The sequence below is a fragment of the Macadamia integrifolia genome, chromosome 6 (assembly GCF_013358625.1).
Source record: "Macadamia integrifolia cultivar HAES 741 chromosome 6, SCU_Mint_v3, whole genome shotgun sequence".
Taxonomy (NCBI): Eukaryota; Viridiplantae; Streptophyta; class Magnoliopsida; order Proteales; family Proteaceae; genus Macadamia; species Macadamia integrifolia.
In genome coordinates this window covers 1,975,800-1,993,019 of record NC_056562.1, presented here as the reverse complement: position 1 = coordinate 1,993,019, position 17,220 = coordinate 1,975,800, and the positions used below count along the sequence as shown (strand labels likewise).

The following is a 17,220-nucleotide window of genomic DNA, read 5'->3' as shown; positions in this document are numbered from 1 at the left end:
CCATACCGGTTTAAAAAACCGATCCAAACCGAAATGAACCTAATAAATCCAAACCGGTACCAACCCGAACCCAAACCGCACCGAAGCCGACACCGGACCGAAACCGATAAATCCTTAATGGGTCGGTTTCGGTCACTTCCAAACTCACACCGAAACCGATGGAACCGGACCGAAACCGCACCAACCCGGACCGTTGACACCCCTACTACTACGTGTCCCGTTGAGTTTTTGTTTTTGTTTGTTTGTATACCCCTTCTTCTGATATGTTGGGGTATGGAAATGGGATTCGATCCCAGTACGAGGTATAATGACCCCCAGATTTTTCCTGTGTACCCTACTGGTTAACTTATTTGGATTTTGTTCACTCTGTGCTTTGTGATCATGCAGTTTCACCATTTTACTGTTGTGTATTCCCTTCTTCATCCCCCCTCACCCCTCAGTCCCCTCCTACAACAACAACTCAGCCTTTTCCCCACTAAATGGGGCTAGCTACATGAATCAGTCAAAGGAAAAGATAAAAGGAGGAAGAGAGAAAAGGGGCGAAGGATCAATAAAAGAATTAAGGCAATGCAACACCTGTGGCTCACCTGCCTAAATGCAGTCTGCAACATTGATCTTTGCCCTCTAAACAGCTCTGTTTGATGTCATACTAGGGTCAAGACCAAACTTTTGCATGTATTCCTTAACAACTCATCAATACTCATTTTTGGCCTGCCCCTAGTCCTTTTAGCTCCTTCCCACTGGATCTGATCACTCCTCCGTATTGGAGCATCCCAAAGCCTCCTTTGGACGTGGCCATACCACCTTAAATGGTATTCTCAGAGCTTGTCTTGAATCGGGGCCACTCCTACTTAGCTCTTATCCTGTCATTCCTCATTCTATCTTTCTTAGTTTTGCCGCACATTCATCTCAACCATTGTTGTCACGGTGCCAAGGCGAACCAAAGCGGTGGAGGGTTGTCTAAGCGCTTAGGTGAGAAGGTGCCCGCCTTAAGGCGAACAAGTGTTATTTTTTATTTTTTCTATTTTCTAACATTATTTAGTAAGCTATATATATACCTTGTATCATAAAAAATCATTATTAAGCAACATCAAGTCATTAAAAGTCAACATTTAGCCATATTAAATCATAAAAAATTAACATTAAGTCATATTAAGTTATAAAAAATAAAATTTAGAGAAATGCTCTTGTTCTATAATAAGTTTGGCTGGTCAAATGATATTATTTTTATATGAGACTTTTTATATTAGTTATAATATAAAACCAGCTTTTCAACAAGTTTAAGATTACTTAAATTTGAGTTGTAATGACAAAGTTATGCTCCGATCAAACTTAATTTTAAGTGCATGAATGCTATTAAAATCACCTGAATGAAAATAATTTTATGGATATCAAAACAAAAGATTATTTTACCGGACTTTTGGTTTTTAGCAAGATTTTAACACGATAGAATTTATAAAATTTTCATAATTGAGAAAAGCCCTAGAATTTAGAAGTTGAAAATTGCCCCTATAACCAAAATCCAGTTTTTGTTCTTGGACTGGGGGCTTGACTTGTTATCATTTTGGAATTTAATTTTTAAACTATTTTTATTGGATTCAAATAGGGGGTATTTGCTTATTTGTGAATAATATCTAAAAAACATTTACTTAAATGATATTTGGCATAAATAAGGGTAAAAACACAAGGCTACATGTAGTGCAACAAGGCGACTGTCACCTAAGTCCCAGGAAAACTGCCTGGACGCCTAGTCGTCTCGACAACTATGATCTCAACATCCACATCTCTACTACACTCAACTTATCTATGTTACGCTTTTTGACTGCCCAACATTCCGCCCATACAACCTTAAGACCGTCCTGTAGAACTTTCCTTTAAGCTTGAGGGAATACATTGATCACATAACACTCCAGATGCACCTCTCCACTTCATCCATCATACTTTAATTATGTGGGAAACATCATCATTTATCTCACCATCCTTATTAATAGCAGGCCCCAAATATCTAAAACAATTGCTTTGTGGAATCTCTTGCTCTTCAAGTTTCACCACATCAGTATCTGTCCTTGAGCTACTAAAATTACACACCATATACTCTGTCTTTGTTTTACTTATCTTAAGATCTCTTGATTCCAAGGTATATCTCCATGACTCCAACTTATCATTAATTCCTACCACTATCCACTAAAATGATATCATCGGCAAAAAAAATATACCACAGAACCTCCCCTTAAATGTTCTTGGTCAAATCATCCATAATAAGTGTAAATAAATAGGGACTTAAAGCGGATCCTTGATGTAACCCGATGTTAACTGGGAACTCACTACCATGATCTCCTAGAGATCTCACACTAGTCACCACGCTCTCATACATTTATTTAATTATGTCCACTTACATACTAGCCACCCCATTCTTTTCCAAAGCATGCCAGATTAGCTCTCTTGGGACTCTGTTGTAGGCCTTTTCTAGGTCGATGAAAACCATATGAAGATCCTTCCTGTAGGATCTTGATTTTTCTATGAGCTTCAGTAGATGGTAGATCACTTCCGTCGTGGTTCTCCCAAGCATAAAACCAAATTGGTTCCTCGAGAAGCTAGATTCTCTTCTAATGTGGACTTTGATGATCTTCTATGATTTCATAATATGACTCATAAGTTTTATGCCTTTGTACTTATTGCAGCTTTGTATATCGCCTTTATTTTTGTAGACTGGCACCACAATATCAAGCATAGTTCTCATGCTTAAAATCTGTTAAACAAGTTGGTTAGAGAGACAATCCCACAAACTCCCAAATCCTTCCATACTTCTATTGGTAACTCATACGGGCTTGGTGTCTTACCTACTTTCATATTTCTCATGGCTTCACCTCGGTCACTCTTATTTTTCAAACATATCTATAATGTGTTGTTATGATGTGTACTCCCATTACTCTTCTATGTGTTGTCTCCCGTAAATCGAGACCTACTAGTCTTGGTATTACCACTATCGCTAATACCGATATGAGTAGGGGTGGTTTTGTCTTCTTTTTATTTTTATGGAATGGTATTCCAGTTCTGTCCCTGTAACCTTTAGGTTATTATATATATGAGTGGAGTGGAAGTTACAATACACAAGTTCTAACTCCCAACTGGTTACACATCTATCTCCTTCTCTTTTTCTTTCTTCCTATATTTACATCTCCATTTAGTAAGACGCAGAAATATTTCGGCCATCTCCTGTTGATGTCTTCGTCCTTTACAAGAACTCTACCATCATCACTATTGATACATCGAACATTATCAAAATCTTTGGTCTTCCTATCTCAAATTTTAGCTATCTTATAAATAGATTTTTGTATTTAGAGTTGTACAAGTCCTCATATTTCTTCGCCCGTGCTTTCCCCATAGTCTTTCTTGCCTCGTTTCTTGTGGCCTTGCATCTCTCATGATCTTCAACTGCCCTAGTTCTTTGCCATGCATATGCCAACGAAATCTATTTGCCTAACATAAGGTGGTGGAGATTGAAAGGAGATTCAACGAGGTCTTTTACTGATAAAGTGGCGAAGCAGGGAAAGTGGGATTTTAAAGGAGATGCTAACACAATGTGGACTAAGATGATGGATTACATTAAGAAAGTTGCTAAAGAGGTTTTAGGGATGTCTAAGGGTACTTAGCTAGCCCCTAGAGAGATTTGGTGGTCGGATGAGGAAGTGCAAGTAGCCATTAAGCGAAAGACAATTTGAGGCACATATCCAAGATCAACAATCTATGTTGAGATTTTGGGCTCTCTCCAGGTATAACCTTAGAATCCTTACACAATAATCTATTGGACCTTCTAGTGAGGAAGAAGTTGATTTGTCTGTTATGTTGCCCACTTTTGTAGGTAATCAAATGCTCTTCTCTTTTAGTGAAGGTGTCCACAATAGGTAGGGCCATAGGCTGTCACATAGTCTGAAATTGAGGTCCCTTCCTCATTCCTAATTCCTTATCCTCCAGTAACCTCATTATATCCTCTCATGTCCCTGCCAACGTGACCCTTTAAGTAGCGCAAAACTAGATTTCCAACAAGTCTAATATTACTTAAATTTGAGTTATAATGATAAAGCTATGTTATGGTCAAACTTATTTTAAAGTGTGCAAATGTTGTTAAAATCGCCTGAATGAAAATAATTTTATTGGCATCAAAATAAAATATTATTTTACCGAACTTTTGATTTTTAGCAATATTTACCATGATAAGATTTGTAAAATTTTCAAGATTGAGAAAAACCTCAACATTTGAAAGTAAAAAATCACTCTTACAAAAAAAATCCAGTTTTTGTTTTTGGACTGGGGGGTTGACTTTTTATCATTTTGGAATTTGATTTTTAAAATTATTTTTATTGGATTCAAATAGGGGGTATTTGTAGGGGTGTCAAAACCTAGCCCGAACTGATAAAATCAACTAATAAAACCCGACCCGAACCAAACCAATCCTTATTGGATTGGTTTTGGACTGAGGTATGTTGGGACCAGCTGAAAATCGGTCCAAACCGAACCGACCAATAACTAAAATGAATGAAACCGATAAAAAAATAAATGATTATGATATTATAAATTTGTGAATTGACTATCCATTTTTTCACAATATTAGTGAGAAAACTTTTTATTGTAAGGGAAATTGTTACAAATCATTGAATATTAGGTTATGAATGGAGAAATTGATTTGTAAATTATAATAATGCTTCCATTGATTTCCTTGTTCACTATATAAAACTAGTTGGATAGTTAAATGAATGATTAGGGATAATAGGGTTCATTTGCGATTTCAATATTAGTTATCTTCTTAGTAATTTGTTATCTATTGGTTTTAATATTAGTTCCTTTACAATGATAAACCATGATTTAATCATAATCATAAAATCAAAGTTTTTTTTTCAACAAATCTTGCCACTATAAGTTATGTATGTAAGATTTCATTATGGTTCAAGCCCAATAATAAACCGATCTAAACCGGTATTAACCCGATATTGAAAAACCGAGATAAACCAAAACCAAACTGAAACCAAAATCGAAACCGAAATCGAAACCAAAACCAACTGAAAACCGAAGTTTCTTAATGGATTGGTTTTGGTCTTCCTCATTCCTAGACCGAAACCGATTCAACCAGATCGAAACCGAACCGAATTGTCCAATTGACACTCCTAGGCATTTGCTTATTTATGAATAATATAAAAAGATTTACTTAAATGATTTGGCAATATTTGGCATAAATTAGGGTCAATTTTAAGGCGAAATGCAGTGCAATGAGGCTACAGTCACCTAGGCCTTAGGAAAACCGCATGGATGCCAAGGTGATCCCTTGACAACTATGCTCCCAACTCAGTTCTTACTCTTATCATTCCTCGCTTTACCTTCCCTAGTTTTGTCACATATCCATCTCAACATCTGCATTTTTGCTACACTTAGCTATCTATATTATGCTTCTTAAAACATAAAAATTCCGCCTCATACAACATAGCCGGTCTTACGATAGTCTTGTAGAATTTTCCTTTGAGCTTGAGAGGAATACATCGATCACACAACACTTAGATGCACCTCTCAATTTCATCCATCCTGCTTTAATTCTGTGAGATACATCATCATCTATCTCACCATCATTGATAATAGTTGACCCCAAATATCTAAAATAGTCACTTTGTGGGATCTCTCTCTCCTCAAGTTTCACCACTTCAGTATCAGTCCTTGAGCTACTAAATTTGCACACCATATACTCCGTTTTTGTTCTACTTATCTTAAGACCTCTTGATTCCGAGGTAGATCTCAATAATTCCAACTTATCATTAATCTCTGTCATTGTCTCATCCACTAAAACAATATCATCGACAAAGAGCATACACCACAGAACCTCTCCTTGAATGTTTGAAGTTTGGGTCAGGTCAAGGACTTTATTTCTGACAGTTAATTGAAACACGACTAAGGCGATGACCTATAACTTTCATCCTGCAGCAGATTGACCAGCATTTTTGAATATGTACATATCTCAATCCTTTTCTACCCTAATTTGATTGCACCTTTCTTACCTTCCACTAGAGCTGAATCTTTTATATCATAGGTTTCCTTTGCCCTGTGTGGTAGCTGGATCCTGCTGGATCCTGCAGGGAGAAAATAACAAACATAATTTTTGATAACCAATGGAGGACAGGAAAGGGTCAATAGGTGGATATTGAAGCTAATCTGGAAGCTAAAATCAATCCCACAACACCAACAGTTTCTATAAAAATCTTTATGGGGGAGCCAGACAGCAAAACAAAAAATGCAAGCTATCCTTAGGGAATTTCCTTCATGTATACAATATCCCCTAGATCTTGAGGAATAGGATACCTTTAGCGCATCTATTTGTCAATTATAAATTTTCCATTGACATAGGGAGTGCTTGTCTTTTTTGTTTCAAAATGATAAAATACTCATTACGCTTTTGGATTAAAAGAGTTGGTAAAAAAACTGGAGGGTGTATGCTCCTGGTATTATTTCAGTGTTCATATGTGGATAATATGGGAACATAAATGTTGGACCGAATGGCATCACCCAAGAGGTGGGGTGAATTGGGTGTAAGACTTTTCTTTCCTATCGAAACAATCTCACAACTTTGAGTGATCACTTATTCCATGATGAACTTCAAATCCCATGAACAATATCTTTAGTGATCAAGTTCAGGTACCAAGGAGATTAAAGTAATGACACCTCTCTGAGGTGAAGATTGAATATCTTTCAAATATCCTTGCATTGTACTTTACCATTGATACTTGCAAGTAAAGGTAAACACTTAAATGCATAAACAAACTAGCTAAAATAGTTGCAGCGAAGGTGCATTTAAATGTTATTAATGTAAGCAAAGGACTAAAAGGAAAGTAAAGTAAAGAGCCACTGAAAGACAATCGATTAATCGTGGTTCGAATGCTCCTTGATCCTACTTCCACTCCCATAGTCCACCTGACTATGGATTTTCTCCACTATTTGATTCTTTTCCCAAGTAAGAATCAAACCCTTACACCAACTTGATTCTTTTTCAAGGTAAGAATCAAGCCCTACACCAACTAATGTCCTTTGGTTGGGACCCAGACCTACCATGGCCAAGGATTTCTTCCATCACAACCATAGTCTTTCGGGTTGTGCACCCAGACCTACCACGGCCAAGTATTTCTTCCAACATAACAACAGTCATTTGGATTATGCACCCAAGTCCTCGACCAAGGATTTCTACCCGGGCTATTGCGAAGGATTTCTTCCTTTGTACAATAAGTACAACCCGTGAGCAAGCTCCATGCTCACGTCTATGTGTAGCAGATGACTTCTTCCTCCAAGTTTAATTACTGCTCTATTATAGCCATGGTTCAAAATCTCGCCGAGATCTCGGTTATTTCGTGGTTTTTTTTTTTGTCGAGATGAGATACCATACGAAATGCAATTTATACATTGTCTCGGCCAAAATTTCGGTGTCTTGGCCAAAATTTTGGTATCTCTGTCGAGATATCGGTATCGTCTCGATGAGGTATTGAAACGTTACTATGCCTGCCTTATAAATACATCATTTCGGTGAGACAGAGTCGATGCCTGTCTCGTGATATCTCAGTTCCATCTTGCATTTTGAACACAAATCACTCCTATTAGCCTCTAATTAGCCACATCATCACACATATGGACTTCCAGATCACTCCTACAACAAGATCTACACATTCTAAGCTTAGGAAAGGTAAAGTTCTTTCCCCAAAACCATTTTTATTTGAAATAGTTACATAAATATATGTTGGATTCTTGTAGATTTCTTATATGTTAGAGACTAGAGGCCGATCTATGACCTCACAAAGGAGATTTTTTTTTTTTTTGGTACATAAATAATTTTTTTATTTTTATTTTTGCATTTTCCATTAACATAAATTGTTACTCTTTATCGTAAATATAAATTTGATGGAAGTCAATATATATGTTACTCACCATTGGCTGTTCTACGACTCTATCAGAGTGAATTTTCTTTTTAGTGGATAATTATTTATTTTAATTTTTTAAAAATTAGAAAAATATATTAATAATGGAAAAATAATTTTAAAAATAGGGAAAACTATTCTGTTTTGATTTTAAAAATAAAAGAAAAATAAGAGATTAATATTAAAGTGTTTTGAAGCGTACATGACACTTGTTATGCTATACCATATTTTATTTTTTGTATTATATAACTAAAATATTTTCTAAAATTGATTAAAAAGTTGTTTTATGTAAGAAAAATATATAAGTAGCTACCATATATTTTCAAGTTAATACTGGTATTCTTTTCTCTATGCATCAGCCTTAAGGTGATATAAAATGGCTAATGGAGGAGGCAGTGAGGAAGGCGGGAGAAGAGGGAGAGGAGGTGGGAGACATGATAGTAGTTGTGATAGTGGAGAGATTGCATGGAGACACGGAGTGCCTATTGATGGTGATAAGAGGAAAACAGAATGCAACTACTGTCACAAGAAGTTTATGAGTGGTGGGGCCACACGATTTGAACAACATTTGGTTAGGAACTGCTCAGATGTGGCTAAATATAGGGAAGTGCCTAATCATATTGCTAAAGCCATAGCTGAAGACATGAAGGGAGGGAATAAGAGGAAAGCGACGAAGGACAAGGCGAGGATAGAATTTGAGGAGGCACTATATGCTCCCATGCATTAGTATGATGATGATAGTGATGATGACAATGATGACCCTATTTATGTGCCTGATGACATACAAACTGAGCAAAAGGCTAGAAATTGGCGGCATGGGCAAGCATTGAGCCGACAAAGTCTTCGTGAGGAGGAAAGACGTAAACAAGCTAGAGGAGAAGTTGGTCCATCTAGAGCAGGAGGTAGTGGATCTTCACAGCCTCCTTTTCCATTTAGGAGGTCACAGAGTACAAGAGCAGCCCCACCTCTACCTCCAGCTCTAGCTTCAGCTCCAGTGGTACCACCTTGTGTAAACCCCTTTCTATAATAGGATCCTCGTGCATATAGGAAAAAGGATAGTAAGCTGTGTAAGATAAAGGGGATGTGGACTAACATGAAGGCTTATGTTGGTGAGGCTTGTCTAAGTGGATGTTATTTCATAGCATCCCAGCAAACGCCACTATAGGTCCCTATTACCAACCGATGTTTGATGCTGTTGCTGAGGCCGGACCTGGGATAAAGGGCCCCACTGTATATGAGGTAATGAATGTTTATTTTTCGCAAGAGAAGAGAGTTGAAAGCTTATATAGATGAATTAAAGGTTCTATGGGAGAGCTATGAGGTCAACATAATGTGATGGTTGGACAGGGCCCACAAGAAAGTCCATCAACTTTGTGGTTTACTATGATGGTAAAACAGTTTTTTTGAAATCTGTTGATGCATCCAAAGAAACTAAGGATGCAAAATACATCTATAAGCTTTTGCAAGAGGTCGTGGGAGAAGTTGGGATACAGAATGTTGTTCAAATTGTGACAGACAATGGAAGTAACTACAAGAAGGCCGGACAGGAAATGATGGATAACAATAGATTACAACTCTTTTGGACTACTTGTGCAACACACTGCATTGATCTGATGTTGAAGGACATGGGGAAACTGAAAATTGTGAAGCAGGTGGTTGATAGGGCAAGGCAAGTAAGCACATTTGTATATAATTATGGGTTTTCATTGAGCCTACTGAGGGAGAAGTGTGGGGGGGGGGGACATGGTCAGGCCCGGTCTCACAAGATTTGCTACCAATTATGTTGCACTCTAGAGTTTTGAGTCCAAGAAAGTTGGTCTTCCATTGATGTTCGCATCTGAGAAGTGGTTTGGGTGGAGGGAAGCAGGATCCCCTGGTGGTAGGGAGGCATAGGCAATCATTTCATCAAAGGAGTTTTGGACACAACTGGGTAAAGTGGTGAAAATCTTGTCGCCAATTGTTGGCGTGTTGAAGATGGTGGATTCTGCTTTCAAACCCACCTTGCTAAACCCGTACGTTGCACTGATAATGATGAAAGAACATGTCTATGCTGCCAACCCATGTGGAAGTAAGAAATTTATAGACATAATAGAAGAACGTTGGGAGCGTTAGCTCAAACATCCATTGCATGAGGCTGGTAAGCAAAGCTGAAGACTTTCTTTTATGTGATATAAAAATGCATTAATGTTAACATTGACAATAATATGTTTTGTTGAATTTCAGCATACTATTTAAACCCAGGTATCAATATAGCCATAGGCTTGCATTGAATCCGGAGCTTCTGGAAGTAGTGAAGCAGGTGGTTGCCAAGTTGCAACCAAACCCCAGTCTATAGGCCAAAGCCAATATTGAGGTGAGTTTTGTAGTATTATAAGAATCTAAATTTCAGTACAATGGTTATTAACTAGGGTCCTATCCATGGTTTTAAGTATCTCCGATACTGATACGATACCCTCCGATACGTATCTTAAATTTAGCCGACCGATATGATACACACCGATACGATACATGAAATTTTTAAAATCCTTTCGTATCGATATGTATCCTACAATACATACCAATATGCATCAATACACCACCAATACACATCGATACGATACGATATGCCTCGATACGACTATGAAAATTATAAAATTGAGGTAAAATGTACATTTCAGTATGTATTGGTACGTATTGATGAGTATCAGTATGTATCGATCGGTACGTATCGGTATATATTAGCACGTATCGGTGAGTATCGATATATATCGATACATATCGATGTGTATCGATACGTATCGATGAGTATCGATACGTATCGGTATGTACCGATACAGTGCGCTATGGTCATATAATGGCCAAGATGGGTAATTTTTCAAAAAGACACGATTTTTTGAAGGGTTTTTGTTCCAAAGTTGCTGTCACCAATATTTCTCTCTACCTAAAGTAAAAATCAAGGTTGGGAACAAGGATTTTACATTTATGGGACAACTACAAACCTTGAATTCTTAGTACGATACCCTCAATTTAGTGTTTTTGTATAATACATGTTATCAATAGCTTTTTTTAACAAATTCTTTATGCAAAAGTGTTTAAAAAAATGTTTCCTATCCATTTATGTGTGTATCTTTAGCGTATCTTAGTATATCTCCGATACGATACGATACTCTCCGATACGTATCTTAATTTTGGCCGACCGATACGGCGATCGATGCCGATACTTTAATCCTTGGTCCTATCTATAAATTTGTTATAGATGAAAGAATTCAGGGATGCATTGGGCAGCTTTGGAGCCCCAACCGCATTAGCGGGTCGTACGAGTATTGATGCTGGTATGAAATCCAAATTTTTGTATGTTAGTTGTACAAGTGTTAAGTGTTTTGAAACAAAAATAATCTTTTACACTTGTTGTAACTTGTAATGCAGCTGAATGGTGGGTGTTGTATGGGGGTTCGACAACTGAATTGAAGAAGATTGTCATCAAAATACTCTCCCATACATGTTCTGCATCTGATTGTGAGAGAAATTGGAGTACATTTTCACTAATACACTCGAAAAGGTGGAATCGATTGGGTTCACAATGTCTCTCTGACTTGGTGTATGTGCACTATAATATGAGACTGAGGATGCAGTACATACGCATGTGTATGGAGAATGATAGGGGCTAGATCAAGCTAGCTGATGTTTTCCAAATTGACTCAGATGAAGAGGATCCTTTAGTAGACTGGGTGAGGGATAGAGACGAGTCGTTGATGGATCAACCAAGAGGTAGGCCAGACCCATATGTAGTGTGAGAGATGGCGGTCGATGTTGATGATTATATGGCTACAGAGAGAAGGATACATTCACAAACCCCCCGACCATTCGAGCCTGCACTTGGTAGGGATGATTCAGATGAAGATGATGATTGATCCACTTCCTCGGGTGATCGTACCCACACTTAGACACAGACACGAACACAACATCGAGCATTAGGTAGTGATGAGAGTGAGAGTGATGGTGATGGTGATGGTGATGGTGCTGGTGATGGTGATGATGATGGTGATGGTGGAGATGATGATAATGGTGATGGTGATAGATTTGAAGGAGTTCGAGAGTAGTATGAACAGGTCGAGCCAAAGCTGGTGCGATTCACTAGGGAGTCTGTTTGAGTATGCTACAGAAGATGCTGATCACGGTGCACGACAATCAGGAGTAGGGAGTACAGGCTACACTAGAGGACCTTGTCGTCGATTCAATGGAGATGCGTAGCTAAATTGTAAGGATGTCGATAGTCTATCTACTTCTATTTGCGAAATGAGTTTGCACGGAGGGAGTAGGCAATGGCGTACCCCATCATTTAGTGGAGAGAGCACTTGGTTGGAGTATTATGGACCTTATAGTCAATTCACTGGGATATGTCATACATCTGGTTCATCCATTCCTAGTATTGACTATAGCTCCCAGACCCAGTCACATGGTGGTGGCTTTGTGGACAGTTTATTCTCATACCCAGCCCAGCCGTACATGTTGCCGGAAGCATAAGTTAATAGTAGCTCAATGGTTGGTTCTTCTTCATACTATGGTGGTGACACATACCCTCAAATAGGTTACCTTCAGTATATAGATGACTCAGTTTTTTTGGGTAGCTGTGGAGGACTACGTTCGATTATTCTTGTAGACTATGACGTGGCATGAATTTGTGGTGTAGTCAAAGGAAAATGCACGTTGACTCCATCATGCTGGGTGTGGAATCTAGCTAGATCGTCATAGTTCTTTCCAGTAGATACTAGATAATCATTATGAATTTATGATTATTGTTGTGTAACTAATGTGTTTGGGACTTGGGATATTACTCTAGTACTCTAAAGTCTTTTTATTAGTTAATTAATGTTGATGTATGTTTTTTTTATCATGGCTTATGCCCTCATTGGTATCATTTTTCCTTTTTTATTTTTATCTATTTAACAAAAATCATTAATGAAAACCATTTTTTATCAAAACATAAAAATGTTTTGGTAACTACTTGACAAAATGATTTTTTGTGAGAAAATGTTTGGTATCTCTATGTGCAAAATAGTTTTATTCTTACAACTCTCTTTCTCCACTTTGGACTGAAGAAGAGGGGGCAAGGGGATTGGATTTCTAATTACAAAGCAAATGACTACTTTACCCCTCCATATTGAACTTTTAAGCACATGCTTATTAAAGTCCAGCGCAAAAATAATTGAAAATCATTATTTACCAAAACACATAAATTACTCTTAATCTCTTTTTAGTTTTTATGTTTTACCAATTGTTTTTAAATAGAAACAAGCTCCATAAATGATACCAAATGCAGCCAAAACCATTTTTGTGAACAAAAATCAAAAATCAAAATGATACCGAAGTGGGCCTTAGATACATTATTTATTGATATTACTATCATATTATACCTTGTTCTACTAATGAAGCAGGCAAATTCTCCAGACAAGTTCGGCGGTTGTTGCCAAGCAAGGGTGCAATTTTAAAACACTATAATGTTCTAATATTTTTACAAGTTTAAGTTTTAAGCATGTTTATTAACCTTAGAACAAGCTACCCAACAAGTTTTAGGTCATAATATGACCGTTTGACCATTGAAACAATCAAACTAGTAAAAAAAAAAAAATGCATCAACTCGCCGAGATCTTGAACCATGATTGTAGCTCTGCTCCATTTTCATAAGATCTTTCCTTTGCCCTTTCCTTCAACATGATGTGTTCATGAAGCTCTTTATCTTGTGAGAAATTATCACCTTGTGTGGAAAACTTAAGTCCTTGCAACTATGACTCAAGCCGTTTATAGGAACCCAACTAGCTTTAAACTAGTCATTAGAGTCGAGCAAACTTCAAACTGATTTTGAATTCAAGTGGAAGAACATTAATGAGAAGTGAATAAACTTCATCATCAATCGAGGACTTGTTTCAAGTTTAATTAGCAGATAACTAGTCATCATGCTCTCTTGGAAATTAATTGAAATGCCTTGAGAATTCAACACTTGATTATCACTAAGCTAAGGTTGTCAATGTGTACCGAATACCAAATACCAAAACCGATACCATACCAAGATCGGTATTCGGTATGCGGTATGATATAGAAAACACACCATACTGTACCGATACTATACCGAATATTGATACCAAATACCAAACGAATAAATTTGGCACGATATTGGTATGAGGATCCTATATCAAGTCAGTATTCGGTACACGGTATCAGGATGGGATATATATGCAGTGTAATGAACTGATACTGTATTGATTGCCAATATTGAACCGAATTGACACCTTTATTCTAAGCTCCTTCATTTAATAATTTAAACTTCCACTTTTGAATCACCAAATGACTATTCACGATTGACCGAAAAATACATAGCTAAGTTCAACCAAGCTTCTGTTCAGACGGATCATCTACCACTATCATTTGTAGGTTCATGCTTAGTTTTTCATTCAGCTCCATTGACCACAGCTCCACACAGATGACCGTGGATAGCAAAGTCTAAATGTACTCCAAGTTAAACCACCTACTTTCTTGGGTTTTCACTTGGGTCTCACTACTTTACACTTATTTTGATCTCGCTTTGATCCTTGCATCAAGATTACAACACATATTACAATTTAAGCACAAATAATCTTGATTTTCATGAGAGATTCTTTCTTCAGTGCTGATGTAGACTTTAGGGCTCTTCATGGTCCCTTCATGGATGTTGTGGATGACCATAGCTCTTCACGGTTGATTGATTTCAACAACTCTTCATCTTCTTCAACATGCTTTCCTTCTTCACTCCAAAGAATGTCCTCATTGAATTGGTTGCCACTGTTCTTCACATGTCTAAAACAAATGTTATAACACCCAAAACTACGGATTAGTTGCTACTGATCTTCACATGCCTCATGCACATATTAGATCACCTAATCAAATCAACAATGGTTTTCATATCCAAAACATGTCTTTCTAAATGATAAACCTCTTATGATTCAACAATATAGAAGCTATAGTATAACTGTATACCATCCAACAAAGTGGTCGAGTATTTTAGTAAGTTAATTTTGCCCTTCTTTCTTCTTTATATGTCCCTATCTCTTCCCTCTCTAATGGCATCAGCAAAATTTTTGTTTCTATTCTTTCTCCCAACGTACTCAAGAATTTAGAAACCTTATTTGCTTCATCTTCAGGCCCATGATTGAACTACCAGATCAATCATGGCTGAGAAACTGAACCCAATATTAGAATGCTGTCTTGTATTCTAACCAACCCTACACATCTAGACGATAAATTGGCAAAGGGTTATCTAGTTTACACAACTAGAGGTACCCCATAGATAGCGCAACCTAGAGAAAATTGGATGGAATCTCTTACTGTTTTCTTTATTCATGGAGATTTGGAGGTGGTATTCGTCGGCTTTTAATTTTGGTGAGATGATTGCCATTGCTGGTTGCAGACCACAGAGAGAATTCATAGAATCACTATTTGCTATGGTGATTGAGAGTTTTAGGTCTGAGTAAAAAATGGCAATTCTTTTATGATCATTACTTTGAGTGACAATTTCACATTATTGCCTGGTAGTTTTCAGCAATCCGAATGATGGTACAAGCATGGTTTTAAGTATCGGTGCGTATCGTGCCGTATCGGCCGATACGTATCCGTATCGATAGGCATTGGCACGATACATACCGATACGCTACATGGAATTTTGGGCCCTCTTTTGCGTATCGACGTATCGGTCGTATCGCATCGTGTCGTACCGATACGTACGATACTCTGCGATACGAACTTTTGAAAATATGAAAATTCCCGTGAGTATTGGTACATATCAGTACTGTATCGATACGTATAGACTGTATCGTATAGTATCGATACCGTATCAGTACGTATCGACTGAAAATATGAAAATTCCCGTGAATGTGCCTTTTGTTGTTTGAAACAAACACTTCAAACTCTCATTAACAGTTTTCTATATTTCTCTTCTTTCTTCCCCTTTGATTCACATACATTTTTGGAGACTCAAATGGTAGATTGAAAGAAACATTGTGGAAGTGAATGGTTCAAAGAAGTAGAAAAACATAGTCCAAGAAGAACCTTGAACTTGAAAGTTGAAAAATTTGAATAGTAAGTTCTTGAATCTTTACTCACTTTTTTCAACTTTAACCTTAGATTTTCAAGTTTTTTTACAAATCTAAGGTTCATCATACTTAGAATCACATTTTGTGCATCATTATTACATGAAATCATTGGATTTATAAGGATTTACAAACATTTTTCAAGAGAAAATGAGGGTTTCAATTTTTTTCAAATTTCTTAGATTTACTCATGCTCAATGATTAAAAATGTTTAGATTTTCTATATGTTATGTAAAAACAAGTGTTCTACAACTTCCATGGAAAATTTTGATTTTTCTCAAAAAAATATATTTGTCTATCAATACGATACCCTCATAATTTTGAACATTTTCAACTCAATATATTTGTCTATCAATACGATACCCTCATAATTTTGAACATTTTCAACTCAATATATTTGTCTATCAATATGATACCCTCTACTTAAGTATTTATGCATTCTACATGTTATATATATATATATATATATCTTTTTTTAACTGTTTTTTTTTTTTATGCAAAAGTGTATAAAAATGTGTTTCCTATCCATTTATGTGCGTATCTTTAACGTATCTCCGATATGATACGATACCCTTCAATACATATCTTAATTTTGATCGACCGATACGATGACCGATACCGATACTTTAATCCTTGGGTACAAGTACTGGAATGTTGGCTTATCTAATTAGTCTGTCTTCTAAGGAACTAATTTTCTACTTGATATGATCAATGGGCTACAAGTGGGAGAGCACTTGATATATTCTGAGTAATTATTTATCTAATTTATGATCACTGTGCTACACCTACACGTAAGAGAGCACCTAATGTAAAAATTTATTTATTTTTAATGATCATGACTCTTTGGGAGAACCATCTTCAGATTATTTGAAAATTTTGACCATCCAAATGTTGATGCAAGTAAAAGAGAATCTTAGCTTATTATCTGATTAGGTTGATATTTCATGAACTAATTTTCCAGTAGATATTATAAGCCAGGTGCAAAATATATGTATCTATTATAATGTTATTTCTTTTTGCTTCCTTTTATTCTATAGATCATTTGGTTAAGCGTCTAAGTCTTGGGTCCATTTTTCAGGTTTATGTAGATTAACTAAACCGAGTAGAAGATTAAGTAACAAAATGCACTAAATACATTCTGAATTCTGATGAAAGTTCAACACCACCCCGCCCCCCCC

General features: G+C 36.7%; 1 pseudogene; it reads left to right on the top strand.

Moving 5' to 3' along the window:
• The window catches only part of LOC122080901, a 43,528-nt pseudogene that overhangs the window by 25,809 nt on the left and 499 nt on the right, over positions 1-17,220 (top strand).